This window comes from Rhinopithecus bieti, unplaced genomic scaffold, assembly GCF_001698545.2.
Source record: "Rhinopithecus bieti isolate Rb0 unplaced genomic scaffold, ASM169854v2 scaffold_20101, whole genome shotgun sequence".
Lineage (NCBI taxonomy): Eukaryota > Metazoa > Chordata > Mammalia > Primates > Cercopithecidae > Rhinopithecus > Rhinopithecus bieti.
This window is the reverse complement of record NW_016810242.1, coordinates 2,145,507-2,162,290: the sequence shown is the minus strand read 5'-3', so window position 1 is coordinate 2,162,290 and position 16,784 is coordinate 2,145,507. Positions and strand designations below refer to the sequence as shown.

At 41.4% G+C, this 16,784-nt stretch overlaps 1 long non-coding RNA gene across 2 annotated transcripts in view; it reads left to right on the top strand.

Annotated features, from left to right (window-relative positions):
* The window catches only part of LOC108541899 (uncharacterized), a 232,669-nt gene that overhangs the window by 35,191 nt on the left and 180,694 nt on the right, over positions 1-16,784 (top strand). For both annotated transcript variants that reach the window (XR_001889108.1, XR_001889109.1), the window contains exon 3: positions 14,444-14,680. This is a non-coding gene — a long non-coding RNA (uncharacterized LOC108541899). The remainder of the gene's footprint in view (positions 1-14,443; positions 14,681-16,784) is intronic.

The window sequence follows — 16,784 nt, the reverse complement described above, 5'->3', positions numbered from 1 at the left end:
TTTTTACCATCAGCAGAGGGAGGTGGTGCATCCTGTCCTTCTAAGACCTCTGTTTTGTGATGGAATTTGGTGATAAAAGCCCATAGATGCTTTCAGTTCTTCCTTTGCTTTGTTCTCAAGGAGAATTGAAAGATCAGATCCTGGCTTGCTGAGTCTCCTTGTACTTTACTTCTGATTACGATAGGCCAGAGAAACATCTAACTCAGGTTCACCCCTGGGGAAGGTGATTATCCATCTTCCCTTGGTCCATGCTCAGTGCTTTGATGCTTTGATGCCACAGCAGCTTTGTTCATGTTGTTCCTTCTGCCTGGATGACCTTCTCCTAGGAGCTCGGCTTAGCTCCCTTATGGGCTTGCTCCTGGTCTAGCAGTCACCTTACCTGCATGTAAACCTGGCGTTGTTTGTTCTCCGACTTTATCACCTGGCTCACCCCATGTTACTTGTTCATACTTTTTTGTAGCAAGTTGGCCCTTTCTGTTTCCTAGTCCATCCATTTTTTAATCCTGCCTCTTATAAATCTTTTCTTCATGAAACACTTATCAATTACTTCTGAGTTTTAATGACAGGCTTTTAGCTTTATTTTCTGGATATGCTTATATTTTTCTTCAATGATGCTTTACTTTACAAGCAGAGTACCTGGTGTTGATACCTCTTTCTCCATCAGTCCCAAGGATATACTCCTTGCAGTTGTATGGAATTTTATATTTTATTAATCATTATAAGATAACTACTATTTGTTGTGTGCCTGCTTTGTATCAAGTACTGTGCTCAACACTTTGTATACATTATTTTATACCACAAATCATTCCCTTATAATGCTCATTTTACAAGCAAACTATGACTCAAGGAGTTTTAGCCTGTCTACAGTCGCACAATTAATAAGTATACTCATATTTAGTAGACTCCAAAGCCCATTTTTAAATTATCACACTATACTTCATATTCAAAATCTAATTTGATCCCCACAATAATACTGTAAGATAGCTATCATTATGCCTATTTTACAGATTAAGAAAACAGAGGCCCAGGAAGTTTAGGTGACTTGACTGAGGTAATCCAATTAGAGAACAGATAATTAGAACTTGAATACAGGTATTTTGATTCTAATTTCAGTTCCTAATCCATTGATCCATGGTGCTAGCCTCTAGGACATTGAGGCTTCTGTGTTTTTCTCGTTTTCTGCAACCTGTAATCTCTGGCATGATATTTTTTTCAGTTCCATTTCCTCTGCCTCTTCCTCCTCTTACTGAGACTCAGGTTAGGGGTGCTAAGCCTCACTCTCATGAAGAAATGAGGAAAGTGGGGCATTATCCTAGAGACAGCATCTAAGTGAATTTTATCTCAACCAGTTTTCTCTGCTTGGCACCAAGAAGACAACAGAGTAGAGTTGTCTTGCTAATAAATGCAAGGAAGAGATAATCTGTGTAAAACCAAGTTATCTTCTGTCTGAGCTGTTAGGGAATTAATTACGCAGTGAACCAGCTACTTGCTTTGATGAGTGAGTACTTATTGCATATCCACTGAATACCAAAGTAAGTTTTAGGTACCATAGGGCAAGGGCACAAAGAAATGACTAGACCACAATAAATAGCTGCTGAAGATCTAGGAATAACCAAGACATAAACTTGTCTTATTGATCATAATCAGTGATGGGAGGGATTGGGGGAGATAGACCTGTGTTAAATGTTATTATATTACAAAGGTGTATCCAAGGAGCAAGTCTGTTAGTCATCCCTCTTTTTCCTGTGCCTGGCATGGTCCATGACACTTAAACACTGTCTCCAAATAAGATGAGAGTGAATGAATAAGCCATGCAAATAGAGAAGACAATGTCTAAGACTTCCTTTGATAGATATGGAGAAAGGGGATTGAAAAAAGGCTGTGCAGATGAGGTTATATTTAAACTGTGTCTCTGCAATGTGTAAGAATTTATTTTGGGGACAAGGTTGAAGAGAGGGAGAATATTATAGACAGAAGGCAAGATACTATAAGAATATGACTCATGGGGGCTGGGCGTGGTGGCTCACACTTGTAATCCCAGCACTTCGGGAGGCCGAGGTGGACGGATCACAAGGTCAGGAGTTCGAGACCAGCCTGGCCAACATGATGAAATCCTGTCTCTACCAAAAATACCAAAATTAGGGTACGGTGGCATGTGCCTGTAATCCCAGGTACTTGGGAGGCTGAGGGAGGAGAATTGTTTGAACCCAGGAGGTGGAGGTTGCAGTGAGCCAAGATCACACCACTGCACTCCAGCCTGGGTGACAGAGCAAGACTCAGTCTTGGGGGAAAAGCAAAAAACAAATAACTCATGGGAACTGTGTGGCTGAAAAGGGAATTGGGGCCAGGTTATGACAGTCCTTGGGTGTCATGCTAAAGGACTTCAATTTGATTTTTAAATAGTGGGAACCAGATAATATATTAGTTGGAGCAAACAACAGTATCAGGCCTGCATGGAAAGGAGGAGAGAAGCTGGAGGCAGGTGTCCATGGGGACATGGGCAGGGTCTACTGTTTCACTGCAGCCTCCCAGGTGATTGCACAGGACAGTGCAGGATGGCATCTGGATAGATGCAACACAATTGATGAAGATGTATTAACTGGGATGGGAAATTTGGAACGAAGAGGAATTGTGAGGGTGGGAGCAAGGGAAAAATGGGATGAAGATATTATGAACTTCAAATGTATCATGTTGAATTTGAGATGCCTCTGGGACATCAAGATGGATGTATTTAGGAGACAAGTTGTAACATAGGACTGAATTTTCAGAGATAAGTGCTATCTAGAAACTTATATTTAGAAATTATCAGCATGTAAGAATTGTGCACTGTGGGTATGAGTGAAAGCACTTTTGGAGAGTATTAAGAATGCTTATAAAATGCCTTCCTGGAGTTAACTGTCTCATAGACTGATAAGGCAGTTTAGAGTATTGAGTTCCCTTTGTCTAAAGCATCTTTTCTGGTAATATTGAAAATATCCATTTTATCTCTGACTCAGTGGGATAGAACATCTTGAGATTGTTTTCATGAACTTTAAAGGGAATCTCTGATTCATTCCTTCATCCTCACTAATACCATTCAGATCAATTCAGTTCAACAGTCTGGCCAAGCCCCTAGTACATGAGTCATTATGAGGCGTGAACCCTCTCTCCAAGGAATTTCCAACATTTTAGAGAACAGTCAGCAAGAGTATAAATGACTATAATAGGAGGGAGAATAAAGTAAGTACCATGTACATTAACAAATGCTACAAACGCATAAAAGATGAAAGAATTAGTATGTTTGCAAGTCAGGAAATGCTTCATAGAGAAGTTGATCTTGAAGAATGAACAGATTTTTGATCAGCAGAGATAACGGAGATTAGCGATAGAAAAAAACAAAATCAAAGTGACAGAGGAGATTAAGTTCAGATGGTTTGTAGGGGAACACTGGAAGGTAAACTCGAGAAGATAGATTAAGGCCTTGAATGCCAGGGTGGAGAGATTGTATTTGATTTCATAGTTCAAAGAGCTCAAACTCTGTTTCAACAATATTTCAGAGGTCAATACCAGGCCTTCCCCAATTTCAGAACAAATGGGTATTAGAAGGGCTGTGATCCTTTTTCAAGGAGAAAGTTAATTGATTGGTATTACAGAGTCACCATATATGGCCAACCCCAAATTGAAAATCCTCTTCTGAAGACAGACACTGTTTGTTTAGAACTAAGCCACAGCCCAAATTCCCCTTCCCTTAGATTCAGATCTGTATTTTCTTAGCAAAAGAGTCCCTTGAGGGGCCTGCTCTTGCTTTTTCTCAGGAGTCATTTGTTATCTTAAATATTGGCATCTTCGAGATAAGAGTTTTCTAAATCACATTTACAGAAGGCTTGTAAACACTCCTCATGTTTGGAACAGGTTTCTTCATTGACCTTGTGCCATTGATGTGCTTCAAGCTACTTCAGGGCATTAAATTCCCTGAAGCTTTGCCATGGAAACATACTCCCAGGTCATAACTCTTTCCTTTGCCTGGGCGTGGGCCTCAAACGTTTATGTGGCTGCTTCAGCTAGCATAACCAGTCCAACGGGATTTTCAGTAAAACCTGAGCTGCCATAGAGACACAATATTTCTTTTCCTAATTGCTCATAATTTCATTCTATTTCTTCTAACAGCAATTGAAGATGACATTACACTCCCTTTTATGTCAGTTGATGATGCATAATTCTCTCCTGGAACAGCTAACGACTGTATTTACTAACACATTAAAAAACATTGATGTGTATTCAGGCCAGTGCCATTTTTACACCAGTATTTTATGTGTGTGTCAGATGGTGGAATGTTGAAAAGGGGTTTCACTATTATAATAAGCATCTCCCACTTTTGCAGATAGAATGGCATGTGAATAACCAGATGTCGTGGTTATTCCTCATTTGTACCAATCTCCACGGACCTCTACCCTGGCCCCAGATCCATTCTTTTCTCTCCTGCCTTGCTCTGTACTTGGGAGGCTGTCCAGTGTGGACTGCATCACCTGTATTCCTTTGCCTACTGGCCTCCGATTGGATTTGGCCAGTGGGAGGCACCAGCAAGAAATCAGAGGTTGGGAGAAGAGAAAGGTTATGGCATTTCTCTCTTGCTCTCACCCTGCTTTGGTGTGGTGTTTCTGACAGCCACTACACCTGATGTTGATTATAGCCTTCACTGAGTTCTGATAACACTAATTCCTGCACTTGGCCTTTGCTTTTCTGCCTTGGAAGTGTAGTGGTTTTCATCAGTTGCCAGACTCTTAGTGCCTCAGCTTCCTCGCCCATCCCTTGGTAGCTAATTCCATCTAGGTCTCTTCACTTGAGCCATTTGGGTGAATTACATTTCCCATTGGGATTCTGTTGGAAACACCAAATATTACGGTTTCCAAAGAAGTTATTTGGCAAATGACCTCTCCATTCACCTTGTTCATAACTGCCTGGACTTCTCTTTCATGGTCCTCAAGGGGCTCACTATGGAAATATCACCAGAAATAATTAATTATAGAAAATTGAAGCTTACTTCCTAAAAATGAGACTAGAATACTCTACTTTAAATGGAGACACAATATATTGTAGTTTTTATATACATAGCTTATGGGAGCACATAAAATGGCAAAGTTTCAATGTGAATAATGTGTTCACTGGTGGAAAAAAGGTCAGGGGAAGAGGCAGAGTGGATCAGCTCTATGTGATTCAGTGGACTTATAAGTGAGAAAGGAGAAAGTGAAGTAGATAGAACGTTGAGACATATTAAAAGCTTGTCCTACATGTACTAGTTCCTCATGAAGAACTGCTGCTACTGATCTGCATGATTTGGATGGGATGGGATGCTATCAATTATATCCAATATCAAGTGCCCTTTTGTAAGAAATGTACAGATTGCTCAGCATGAGGATTTGGGGAATATAGCTCCATTCTCAATTCTACCACTATGAGAGCTTGGCAAAGTCATTGTGCTTCAATTTTATCATGGGCAAGTGGGGATAATTATAAACATTTTAGCTATTTCACAGGGTTGCTAAATGTAATTATAGATCTTAAATCACTTGTATATAAATATATGTCATCCACTACCAGAATAAAATCTTAATTTCTTTTATCTTATTGGAAGTAAAGATTAAATGATTTTTCCCTTTGATGTAAAAAATGTGTATGATTTGGAAGCCAACCATGCTTTTTGCCTGAGGCTAGGTTTGATGGGGCTCATGAGGACCCAGAGCTCAAATGTAAACCATCAAACCCTTTTGCTTGTACAGTGTCCTGTACATAGAGAGTGCTTGATATATATTATGGACTAGATTTATTTTATCTAGATTGGTTTGGGTATAATTAGCATTTTTAGTGACTGTGATGATATTGACCAAAACATCTGGGTGACTTTCTTATAGTATCTTCATTTCAATTGGATCACAGATAAATATGTAGACAGGCTTTCACATTCAGAACAAGGACTAAGAGTGATGGACAATTCCCACTAGGCTTCCATAATGATTAACAATACAAAATGTGCTGGAATCTCTATTGTGTTCAGTGACTCTGTAGAGCAAGTAATGAGGCAGTATGCAGAAAACTCTGAATTTGGTAGAAATAATAGCAGGCTTTTAATGAAGAAAAATGAATGTAATTGGGGTCATCTCTCCTTGCCAAAAATGAGAAGAGGGGATCTTTAACCATGAGAAAAAAGATATAAAGTCATTGAAATAACAAGCTCTGGCATCAGAAAAATTACCATGAATTGCTTGACTTTGGAAAAGCTTTCTTTCTTTTTTTTTAAAAAAAAACACCACCACCACCACCACCACCTCTCTCAGTCTTGCTTCTCCCATTTGTAAAATGAATGTAAAATACCAAGGATATCAAAATATCCTTGCTGAGGATCTATATTATTATGCTTGGTGTCAAGACAGTGCCTGGCATAGAGAAGCTGCTCAACAATTATTATTAACGAAAACAATAATCTGTCTACAATTTGACATCCTTTCCCCAGAGTGTACAGGATACACTCTGATGAGGATAGATTATACTATGCTGAAGTAACAAATAAACCCTGAATTATCTGTGGCTGTACATGACAAAGGTTTATTCATTGCCCATGTCATAGTCTAACATGGACTAGGTGGCTGTCCTTTAGGAGGTGACTTAGGGATCTGACATTCTTCCATCTTGTCGTTAATGCCAGCTGAGATGAATGGCTTCAAAGGAAAGAGAAGAAAGGGCTGGAAGATGTTGGCATGATGCTTCTAAGGGCCAGGACTAGAAGGGAGTCATATCTCTTCCATCTGCCTTTCATTGATCAAAACTTAGTTGCATGGCCTCTGACCTAATCGCAAGAGAGGCTGAAATATTTAGCTTTCCTCAGGAAAATAAAAAATGATATTTCTCTGCAACACATAACAGGTGAAAGACTCGTCAGTCCTAAGAAAATGGATTGTTAACATAATTCTTTTTCATCTTTAATAGTTACCTTTTTTTTTTAAAAAAAAAAAGAAAATTTAGATTCAAGGGGTACATGTGTAGGTTTGTTACATGAATATTTTGTGTGATGCTGGGTTTGGGCTTTTATCAAACCCATCACCCAAATACTGAACATAGTACCTGATAGGTAGTTTTTCAACCCTTGTCCCCTTTCCCCCCTCCTCTCTTTTGGAATACCTGGTGTCTATTGTTTCCATCTTTATGTTCATGTGTACCCAATATTTAGCTCACACTTCTAAGTGAGAAAACGCAGTATTTGGCTTTCTGTTTCTGTGTTAATTTGTTTAGGATAATGGCCCCCAGCTGTGTCCATGTTGTTGTAAAGGACATAATTTCATTCTTGTTATGGCTGTGTACTATTTCATGGTGTGTATATACCACATTTTCTTGATCCCATCCATAATTGACAGGCATTTAGGTTGATTCCAAACCTTTGCTATTGTGAATAGTGCTGTGATTAATGTGTGAGTTCAGGTGTCTTTTTGATAGAATGCTTTATCTTCCTTTGGGTATATACCTAGTAATGGGATTTTTGGGTTGAATGGTAATTCTATTTTAGTTCTTTGGGAAATTCTCCAATGATTTTATATTATAGCATGTCAGGACCTTTGCTCGTAAATCTCTCAGCCCTTGGAAAAGATCAAGTATGTTTTAGTCTGTTATAAATGGTGAAGTTTAAGAGGGCTGAGCCTTGAGCCTCTTTCTGCCCCTGCTCTGGACAAGCAGTGGTAGAGGAAGAAGTAGAGGTTATTGGCCTTGAGGATGGGGAATGTGTGATGAGTAGTTGTTTGGCTGCAGGGACCTTCAGGAAGAGCAGTAATGTAAATCTGCTTTGCGCTTTAGTAGATGAAGCAAGAAGCCCATATGATCCTCAGAGATTAGGGGAAAAAATGTCTCAGTGATCTGAGGTTATTACGGCAGGGAAAGGAGGGAAAGCTGTTGGCTCCCTTGTTGAGAATGAACCTGTAAAGACCACGTGCCATCAGAGTCATGACTAGGAATAAAATACCAGAAAATAGTGATTAGAAAACCCAGGAAGAGCCTTCAACTTGGAAAAAAATAGTTCTGTTTTGTACCTTTTGAAAAAGTATGTTGGCCCCAACTATCTTTCATAACTTTTTTTTTTTTTTACTACCAATAACATTTACATTTGAGCTATTACTAATGTAGTACCTAGATTTTATGTTTGGCCTTTTATCAATGATATATTTTTGTATAAAATGCATGGAAAATTTGGGCTCTAAACTCATAAGCCTTGCTCACTTCTAACTATGTGTTTATGCTGATCCTCTTTCTTAAACTCCTTAACTATTTAAATCCTTTCTGTGTTAAGCCTCTAACTCAAGTACTACCTCTTCCATGAAGCCTTCCTTGGTGATTTTTTCTATAGAGCCTATAGCTAATGAACCGTAACAGCACATATTGTCCACAGGACATTACTGGATGTTTAATCATATATCACCTTGAAACATTTATTGGTTTGTTTCATGTTATTATTTATTGAGCTTCTACTGTGATCATGTCTGGACTCTGTCCCCTGAGGCCCAGTGCAAAGCAAATAACAGATGGTCCATAAATACATATCATGTTGAATGGACACCATGGCCCACACAAGTTAGGGGCAGAGGCTGAGTAAGAAATGAAAGCATGCCCCAAACAGTTGCCTTTGTAAGAATTCAGATTTGGGGATATAATATTGGGGGCATCTCTGTTGGCTCTTATCTGCATCATTAAGAGGAGAGATATTATTCATAGATGCACCATCCTTCTTTCTTTTGGTAAGTGAAGTAGCAGAGAATTAAGCTGGAATCCAAACAACTCCAGAAACACCTATTGGCCTCTCTCCTATTGGGAGAATGAATCATGCCTGCCTACTCTGTGAGTTTAAGAAAAAATGTTCTTACTATAGACAATTTTTTCTGTGATGGTTTTTATTATTGTTCTTGGGATAGCAGTAAATATAAATAGATATTAACTCTCATAGGAAATAGAGTTTCCTGAGGAAACCTGAAGACTGGAGAGAGAGAACTTGTAGGGCAGACTGTTAGTATACCAAACTAACAGTCCAATGTCTGTGGTACCCACTAGGTTTTAAATGCTGTAGGTGATCTGGTGTCATCCCAGTGTAATCTCACAAACTCACATACACTCCAGAGCAGCAGCTTCCTTTAGATCCTGATCAACACCAGAGGGAACAACTTGACCAGTCATCTGCAAATTCAGATTTATTTACTTTCACTTTGAATAAAAACACAGTCAGCATCTTCTGTGTGCCAGGTTGATAGGGCTAGGCTTTGTGTTCCCACCCAAATCTCATCTTGAGTTATAATCCCCATAATCCCCATGTGTCAAGGGAGAGACCAGATGGAGGTAATTGGATCATGGGGGTGGTTTCCCCATACTATTCTCATGATAGTGAGTGAGTTATCACAAGATCTGATGGTTTCATAAGCGGTAGCTCCCCCTGTGTTCATTCCCCTTGCTTGCACCTTTGAAGATGGTGCCTTGCTTCCCCTTCACCTTCTGCCATAATCGTAAGTTTCCTGAGGCCTCCCCAGCCATATTGTACTGTGAGTTGATTAAACCTCTTTCCTTTATAAATTACCCAGTCTCAGGCAGTTCTTTATAGCAGTGTGAAAATGGACTAATACACAGGTACTGGGGAGAGAGAGCTAATTTGAGCCCTAGTGAAAAGGTGTATCAGAGAAAATTAGTAAAATTGTAGTTTATAGAGTCACAGCTAAGACTCAGAATACCAGGGCTTTAGATTTTACTTGCTGGGTATTTTGAGCTATCATTTTTTGAACACTTACTATGCATCAGACACTATGCTAAATTTTTGCATGTATTATCTCATTTAATCTGTACAATACTTCTATTTCCTTCATTTATTCATTCAACAAATAGGTATTGAGCAACTACTATGTGCCTGGTAACATTCTAGGCCTTAAGAATACAACAATGTATATCATGGACAACATTCCACTTTATCTGGATTTTATAACTTGGCAGCTAAGAAAGCTAATAAGCAAAATAAATATGTAAAATAGTCAGCATGTTAAACGATAAGGTATAAAGGAAAATATATGGCAGAGCAGGAGGCCAGGGTGGTTGGAAAGCCTCAGAGAGAAGGTGAACTTTGAATAAATGCCTAGAGGTAAAGGAATGGGCCATCTGAGTATCTGAGGAAAGAGCATCACAGAGAAAGTTAAAAGTGCAAAGCTCTGGAGAACAGCAAGGAGACCATCATATGGCTATATTGGAAAGAGCAGGGAGCACAGTTCAGGGAGGCAACATCATGAAGGCCTTGGACGCCACTCTAAAGAAGCTGGCTTTTACAGTGGATAAGATGGGAAGACATTAGAGGGTTTGAGCAGAAAGGAGACATGATCTGACTGACTCTGGCTAGTGACTTGACTACAGCAGGCTGTGCAGAGTCAGGAAATGAATGCAATTATCTGCATAAGAGATGATTGTGGCTTAGTCTGGGGTCCTAGTGTGTCCGGAATTGGTGGATTCTTGGTCTCACTGACTTCAAGAATGAAGCAGTGGACCCTCGCCATGAGTGTTACAGTTCTTAAAGATGCTGTGTCTGGAGTTTGTTCCTTCAGACGTTCAGATTTGTTTGGAGCGTTTTCCTTGGGGTGGGTTTGTGATCTCCCTGACAAGAGGGAACTTGCAGACTTTCGTGGTGAGTGGTACAGCTCTTAAAGTCCGCGTGGACCCAAAGAGTGAGCAGCAGCCAGATTTATTGTAAAGAGTGAAAGAACAAAGCTTCCACACTGCAGAACTGGACCAAAGCAGCTTGCCGCTGGTTAGCTTCTGCAGCCTGCATTTATTCCCTTATCTGGCCCCACCCACATCCTGTTGATTGGTCCATTTTACACAGAGCTGATTGGTCTATTTTACAGAGAGCTGATTGGTCCATTTTGACAGAGTGCTGATTGGTGTATTTACAAACCCTGAGCTAGACACAGAGTGCTGATTGGTGCGTCTACGATCCCTTAGCTGGACATAAAATTCCCCAAGTCCCCACCACACTCAGGAGCCCACCTGGCTAGTGGATCATGCACAGGGGTTGCAGGTGGAGCTGCTGGCCAGTTCTGAGCTGTGCCTCTACTTCTCAGCCCTGGGGTGGGGGGGTGGGGTCTATAATACCAGTTGCCATGGAGCAGGGGTCTGCGCCCACTGGGGAGGCTCAGAGCCCACTGTGGGGTGGGGGTGGGGCATGGCAGGCTGCAGGTCCTACCCCGCAGGGAGGCAGCTGAGGCCCAGTAAGAACTCGAGCAGAGCCAGCGGGCCAGCACTGCTGGGGGACCCAGCACACCCACCGCAACTGCTGACCCGGTGCTAAGCCCCTCACTGCCCTGGGCCGGCAGCGCAGGCCGGCCGTTCCGAGTGCGGGGGCCTGCCTAGCCCTCGCCCCCCGTGAGCGCGGCGCGCAGCCCCGGTTCCCGCCCGTGCCTCTCCCTCCACACCTCCCCGCAAGCAGGGGGAGCGGGCTCCAACCTCGGCCAGCACAGAGAGGGGCTCTCACGGTGCAGTGGCGGGCTGAAGGGCACCTCAAGCGTCCCCAGAGTGGACGCCCAGGCGGCGCGCAGAGCAAGGGCTGCTAGCACTTTGTCACCTCTCACTAGCAGTGGACTTGGTGAAAATAGGCTGGGTTTAGGGTATATTTTACAGGTAGAGTCAAAAGGATTTCCTGGCAGATTGGATATAGGGTATAAGACAAGGATGATAATAAGGCTGTAAGTGTAATCCGTTGGAAGAATGCAGGGGCCAGTGAACAAGATCAGTAATAGGATGGAGGAGCAGATTTAAGGGAAAAGATTACTAGCTGCATTCTAAATATATTCACTTTTAGATACTGGTGAGTTACCCAGTGGTAGATGTGGAGTGGGGAATGTGCAAATACGAAGTTCAGGGAAGAGGTTCTCATTAGAAATATAAATTTTAGCATCATCAACATATAGATAGTTCCTTGTCAATCTAGAGGTCCTGATTTACATAAATAATTGTTGATGTATTTTATTGGCTGTTGGTAAATACATACAAGCACATATACACACATACTCTTTTTATACTTCTAAGGGAAACTGAGGCAGAGAGTTCTCCCAAATTGCCGTAAGGCATGTGTTTAGTACAAGGGAGATAAGAATGCAAGCAAATATTAGCTTCTGTGTCATCTCTTGCCCTCTTGAATCTACCACTTTGTTTTCTTCTCTGCCAATCAAAGAGCTTGAAGCCATACATTAAGGAAGACAGTTTGCTTTCATGAGATCCTGAAAGCAGCAGTTTCCTTGTCAATCTAGAGCGCCTGATTTACATAACTAATTGTTGATATATTTTATTGACTGCAGGTAAATATACACGAGCACATGTACACACACATGTGTACTTCACTGGATTTTCTAAATCCTGCCTTTTCTCTTACAGCTTAGGTGAATCTGTCCAGGGTAATGACATGGATAGTGTTTAAAGCCATGAGCCTGGATCACCAAGGGAGATAAGGAAATTAAGACTTAAAGCAGTTAAGCACCTCATCCAAGATTATATAGTGAGTCAGTAATAGAGCAGGATCTCAAATCCTGATCTATCTGACCACAAACCTGTGTTCTCCAACAGTATAGTATGCTGAGTATCCTGCCGCCTTTGATGGCTGATAGTGAGTAAGTTTCCTGGATCTGACTGATTGGAGGGTGGGGGCTGATGACAGAAGAGAATGATCCACTGTAGTCTGGAGAAATCCAACTTTGATAAGCCAAAAATATTTCTGCTCATTCTACAACTCTCTGGAGAGCACTGGCAATATTATGTCTTGCATTTTTAAAGTACTTACAGTAGATTGCATTAACAACTCTCAGCTCTTTTTTTTTTTTTTTTTTTTTTTTTTTTTTTTTTTTTTTTGAGACGAGTCTCGCTCTGCCGCCCAGGCTGGAGTCCGCAGTGGCCGGGATCTCAGCTCACTGAAGCTTCCGCCCTCCCAGGTTTACGCCAGTTCTCCTGGCCTAAGCCTCACGGAGTGCTGGGACTTACAGCGCGCCCGCCACCCTCGCCCATGCTAGTTTTTTTGTGATTTTCTTAGTAGAGGACGGCCGTTTTCACCGTGTTAGCCAGGATGGTCTCGATCTCCTGACCTCGTGATCAGCCCGTCTCGGCCTCCCAAAGTGCTGGGATTACAGGCTTGAGCCCCCGCGCCGGGCCTACAACTCTAGCTCTTAACCCTTTCCTACATCCATGTCGTTTACCATAGAACGTTTCAGTTTCATTCACTGCAGATTCCCCAGTGACTTATTTTGGCCAGTGGAATGCTAGCATGCATGATATGAGCAAGGGACTGAGAAGCTCTTGAGTGACTGAATTTGCTCTCTTGTACCTTTTCATTTATCAATGGATAGAGATGTCTTGGGTAGCCTACTGATTCCAGAAGGAGGATGAGCAACATGTGGACTAGAGCTGATTTGTCCCATTAAGTCCTACCTAGATCAGTTGATCCCATTATGATCATCAGACATACGAATGAATCCAGCTGAGGTCATGTGAGCTGCCTGCCAAATCCAGTCAAGCTCAGCCTGGATCAACCCAACCCACAGATCAGTAAATATAGGCTATTGTATTAACCTGCAGAGTTTTGAAGGTGATTTGTTATGCAGCCATATTTTTTTTTAGCAATAACTAATTGACACAGCATGTTGCAAAGCACTTCCATGAACATTGCATCCTGTGAACCTCATAGTAATTTTATGAGATAGAAGATTTTACTTTCTTTATACTTCTAAGGGAAACTGAGGCTCAGAGATTTCTCCTGAATTGCCCTAAGGCATGTATTTAGTACATGGGAGATCAAGAATGCAAGCAAAAATTAGCTTCTATGTTGGCTCCCACCCTCTTGAACCAACCACTTTGCTTTCTTCTCTGCCAATCAAAGAGCTTGAAGCCAGATACCTAGGAAGAGAGTTTGCTTTCATGAGATCCTGAAAGCAGCAGTTTCCTTGTCAATCTAGAGCTCCTGATTTACATAACAAATTGTTGATGTATTTTTATTGGCTATTGGTAAATACGCATAAGCACATGTATACATACTCACTTGGTCTAAATCCTGCTTTTCTCTTGCAGCATGGGTGAATCTGTTAAGGGTCATAACAGGGTTTAGGAGGCATCTTGACTCTAATCTTGAGGAGGAACCACCCAATGCTTGAAAGGCTGTGATTGAAAACTTTCTCTCAGCTTCCCATAGCCTTTGCTTCTACCCATCCCACATACTTTCTATCAAAGTCCAAAGACATTTCTGTTTCCCAAAGCAGCTCTCTTAAGAGCATGCTGAATTTCAAGAAGAAACTTATGTGAAAGGGGTGTGTCCACTTTATGAAGTGCCTCTGAGAATTAAAGCCATCTTCGAATTTCCTGCCAAGGAAGAAGTGGCTAAATTGTTGCCTAAGGCAGTCTTTATTTTTATTTGTGTTCACAGATGCTCCAAATCAGTACAATCTATCCATGACTTCAGACAGATGAAAACAGTTCCTTCTAAAAACAGAGGCTGATGTTTTAAAAGACAATAAGAGAAAATGTGAGCTCCCCATGGCTGCGGTATAAAGTGCTGGAAGAGAGGAGCATCTCCAGAGCATGGAAGACAAAGCAGCCTTATGCTCACCTTTTCCACTTCAGTTTCCATTTTCCTCCAAGGCAAAACTCCCACTTCTGGCAGGTGAGTCTCCTAGCTGCACCTTCTCCATCACAGCTGGTGTTGTCTTACTTTTGTGGTTTTGTTTATACCATTCTCCTGCCCCAGTGTCATTTCCCAGCCACCCCAATTAATGAGAACCTACTGTGTGCCAGCTGCTGTTCTAGGTGCTGTGCAAAAATAAAAGGGACAAGAATCCCTCCTTGTATGCAACTTGTGTTAACTGAAAAAATAATGACTATAAACAAGTAACATGTCTTTAGCATCAGTTGGTGTTAAGAGTTATAGAGAAAGATGACACAGAGAGGATATTAGAGAATTTTGGTTGGGGGAAGTGGATTTGCAATATTAAATAGAGTGATCAGAGCCTCAACTGAGAGGATGCCCTTTGAATAAGTACCTTAAGGGGGTGAGGGTGAGCAATGCAGATATCTCAGGGGACTCCAAGAGTGTGCCTGGTATGTTTGGAGACTATTAAGAGGCACATGAGATTGAAACAGAGTAGACAGTGGTGAGAGGGAAGTAGTAGTAGATCAGGTAAGAGAATTAATAGAGGGCCAGGTCATCTGAGCCTTGTAGAGTACTGTATGGAATAAAATGAGAAGCCAGAGGAGTGGAATGACTTAAGTTGTAATTGGACCATCCTAACTATTGGGGCAAACTCAAAAGCCGAGAGACTAATTAAGAGAATTACAATTATCCAGGTGGGAGATGATGGAGACTTGGACAAGGATGGTCATAATGGAGGTAGGGAGAAATAACAGATTCCATATATATTTTGAAGGTAGAGTCCATAGAATTTTGATGAAGTATGAAAAAATAAAGAGTTAGGAATGAAGGGTTTATAGACACACAATGTGACGTCTGTCCACCTTTATGGATCAGCTTTGGCACCTCCTGCTCTGCAAAGACTTTGTTGAGCACTCCAGGAATCTCTCTGTCTCTCTTCTAGGCAAATATCATTTATGGGCCACTTAGCAAATACTGCCCTGAATCACGTTTTCTTGCTTCTGTGTCTAGCCTTCCCAAGAAGTCTGAAAACGGTTAATGAGCCAAAACTGTCCAGTACTTCTCAGTATCTCCCAAAGTTCAAGAAACTGTGTGTAGCACAATAATTATAATTATATAATTATATTATAATTATAATAAAATTATATAATTATGTTCTAATTATTAGTTCTAATTATTAGTTGTTATAGGGTTGTGTGGGCTAGTATTATTACCCAGGAGGCTTGTCATTGTCATAGGGTTGATAGCGTGCATGTGTGAAGAATCCTGAATCTGGGTACAAAGGTAGTGGACCTAGGGTCGTGGAAGTACAGCGACCAGACCAGTCTCTCAGGTGAGAGTCACAGAGAGCCTAGGCTACTTCCTACCAGAATGCATTCTGGTGTGTTTGTATAGTGTATTTAAAAAATAAAAACACTATTCAAGACAATTTGGAGGCAAATGTAAGATTTAATTTAGAGGGAGGCACTTCATTGCTGTAGCCTTTGTGTCCCTAGTGTGCCAAGCACACTGAGTCTTGAGGGTCCTAGGAGGTAGCCAGGCTCCATGGGCCATACTCACCCATGAATCTGTTAAAAGGAATGGCTGTTGTCTAACTTACACTTTCAGAAAATACACACACATGTGCCAGCACATATACATGTCCTCACCTGGAACATATTTCCTTCCCCCACCACACCGTTCCTCCTAGAGACATCCCTAAGTCCCAGTAGGTTTTCAGAACTTGGCGTTTGTCCAGGAAGAAAATTCAAGAAAGGAGAGCTGTCACTTTCTTGCCTGAAGCTGCCTACAAGCCTGCATTGAAAAGGTCTTCTCCTCCTTCCTCACTACCATGTACTACCTACTGTGTGCTGGAGCCATGCATGAGCCTTTATTAAGCATGCGCTTTTAAGCAAGGAGCATTTGACTTCCCCTTAATTGAGGCTTAATAATTAGAGCATTAGCACATTAGGAGGGTGAGACAGCATGTTTAGCTTTTGTGATTAATTATCTGAGAATTGTAATAAGTTGTTAAGACATTAATTACGCTAGCATGTTTACTGCTCTAGGTTGCACAGGCAGTGCTTTGCCATGTCAAGTTGTGGCATGTCTAAAGACACAGCTGTGATGGGAGGCACAG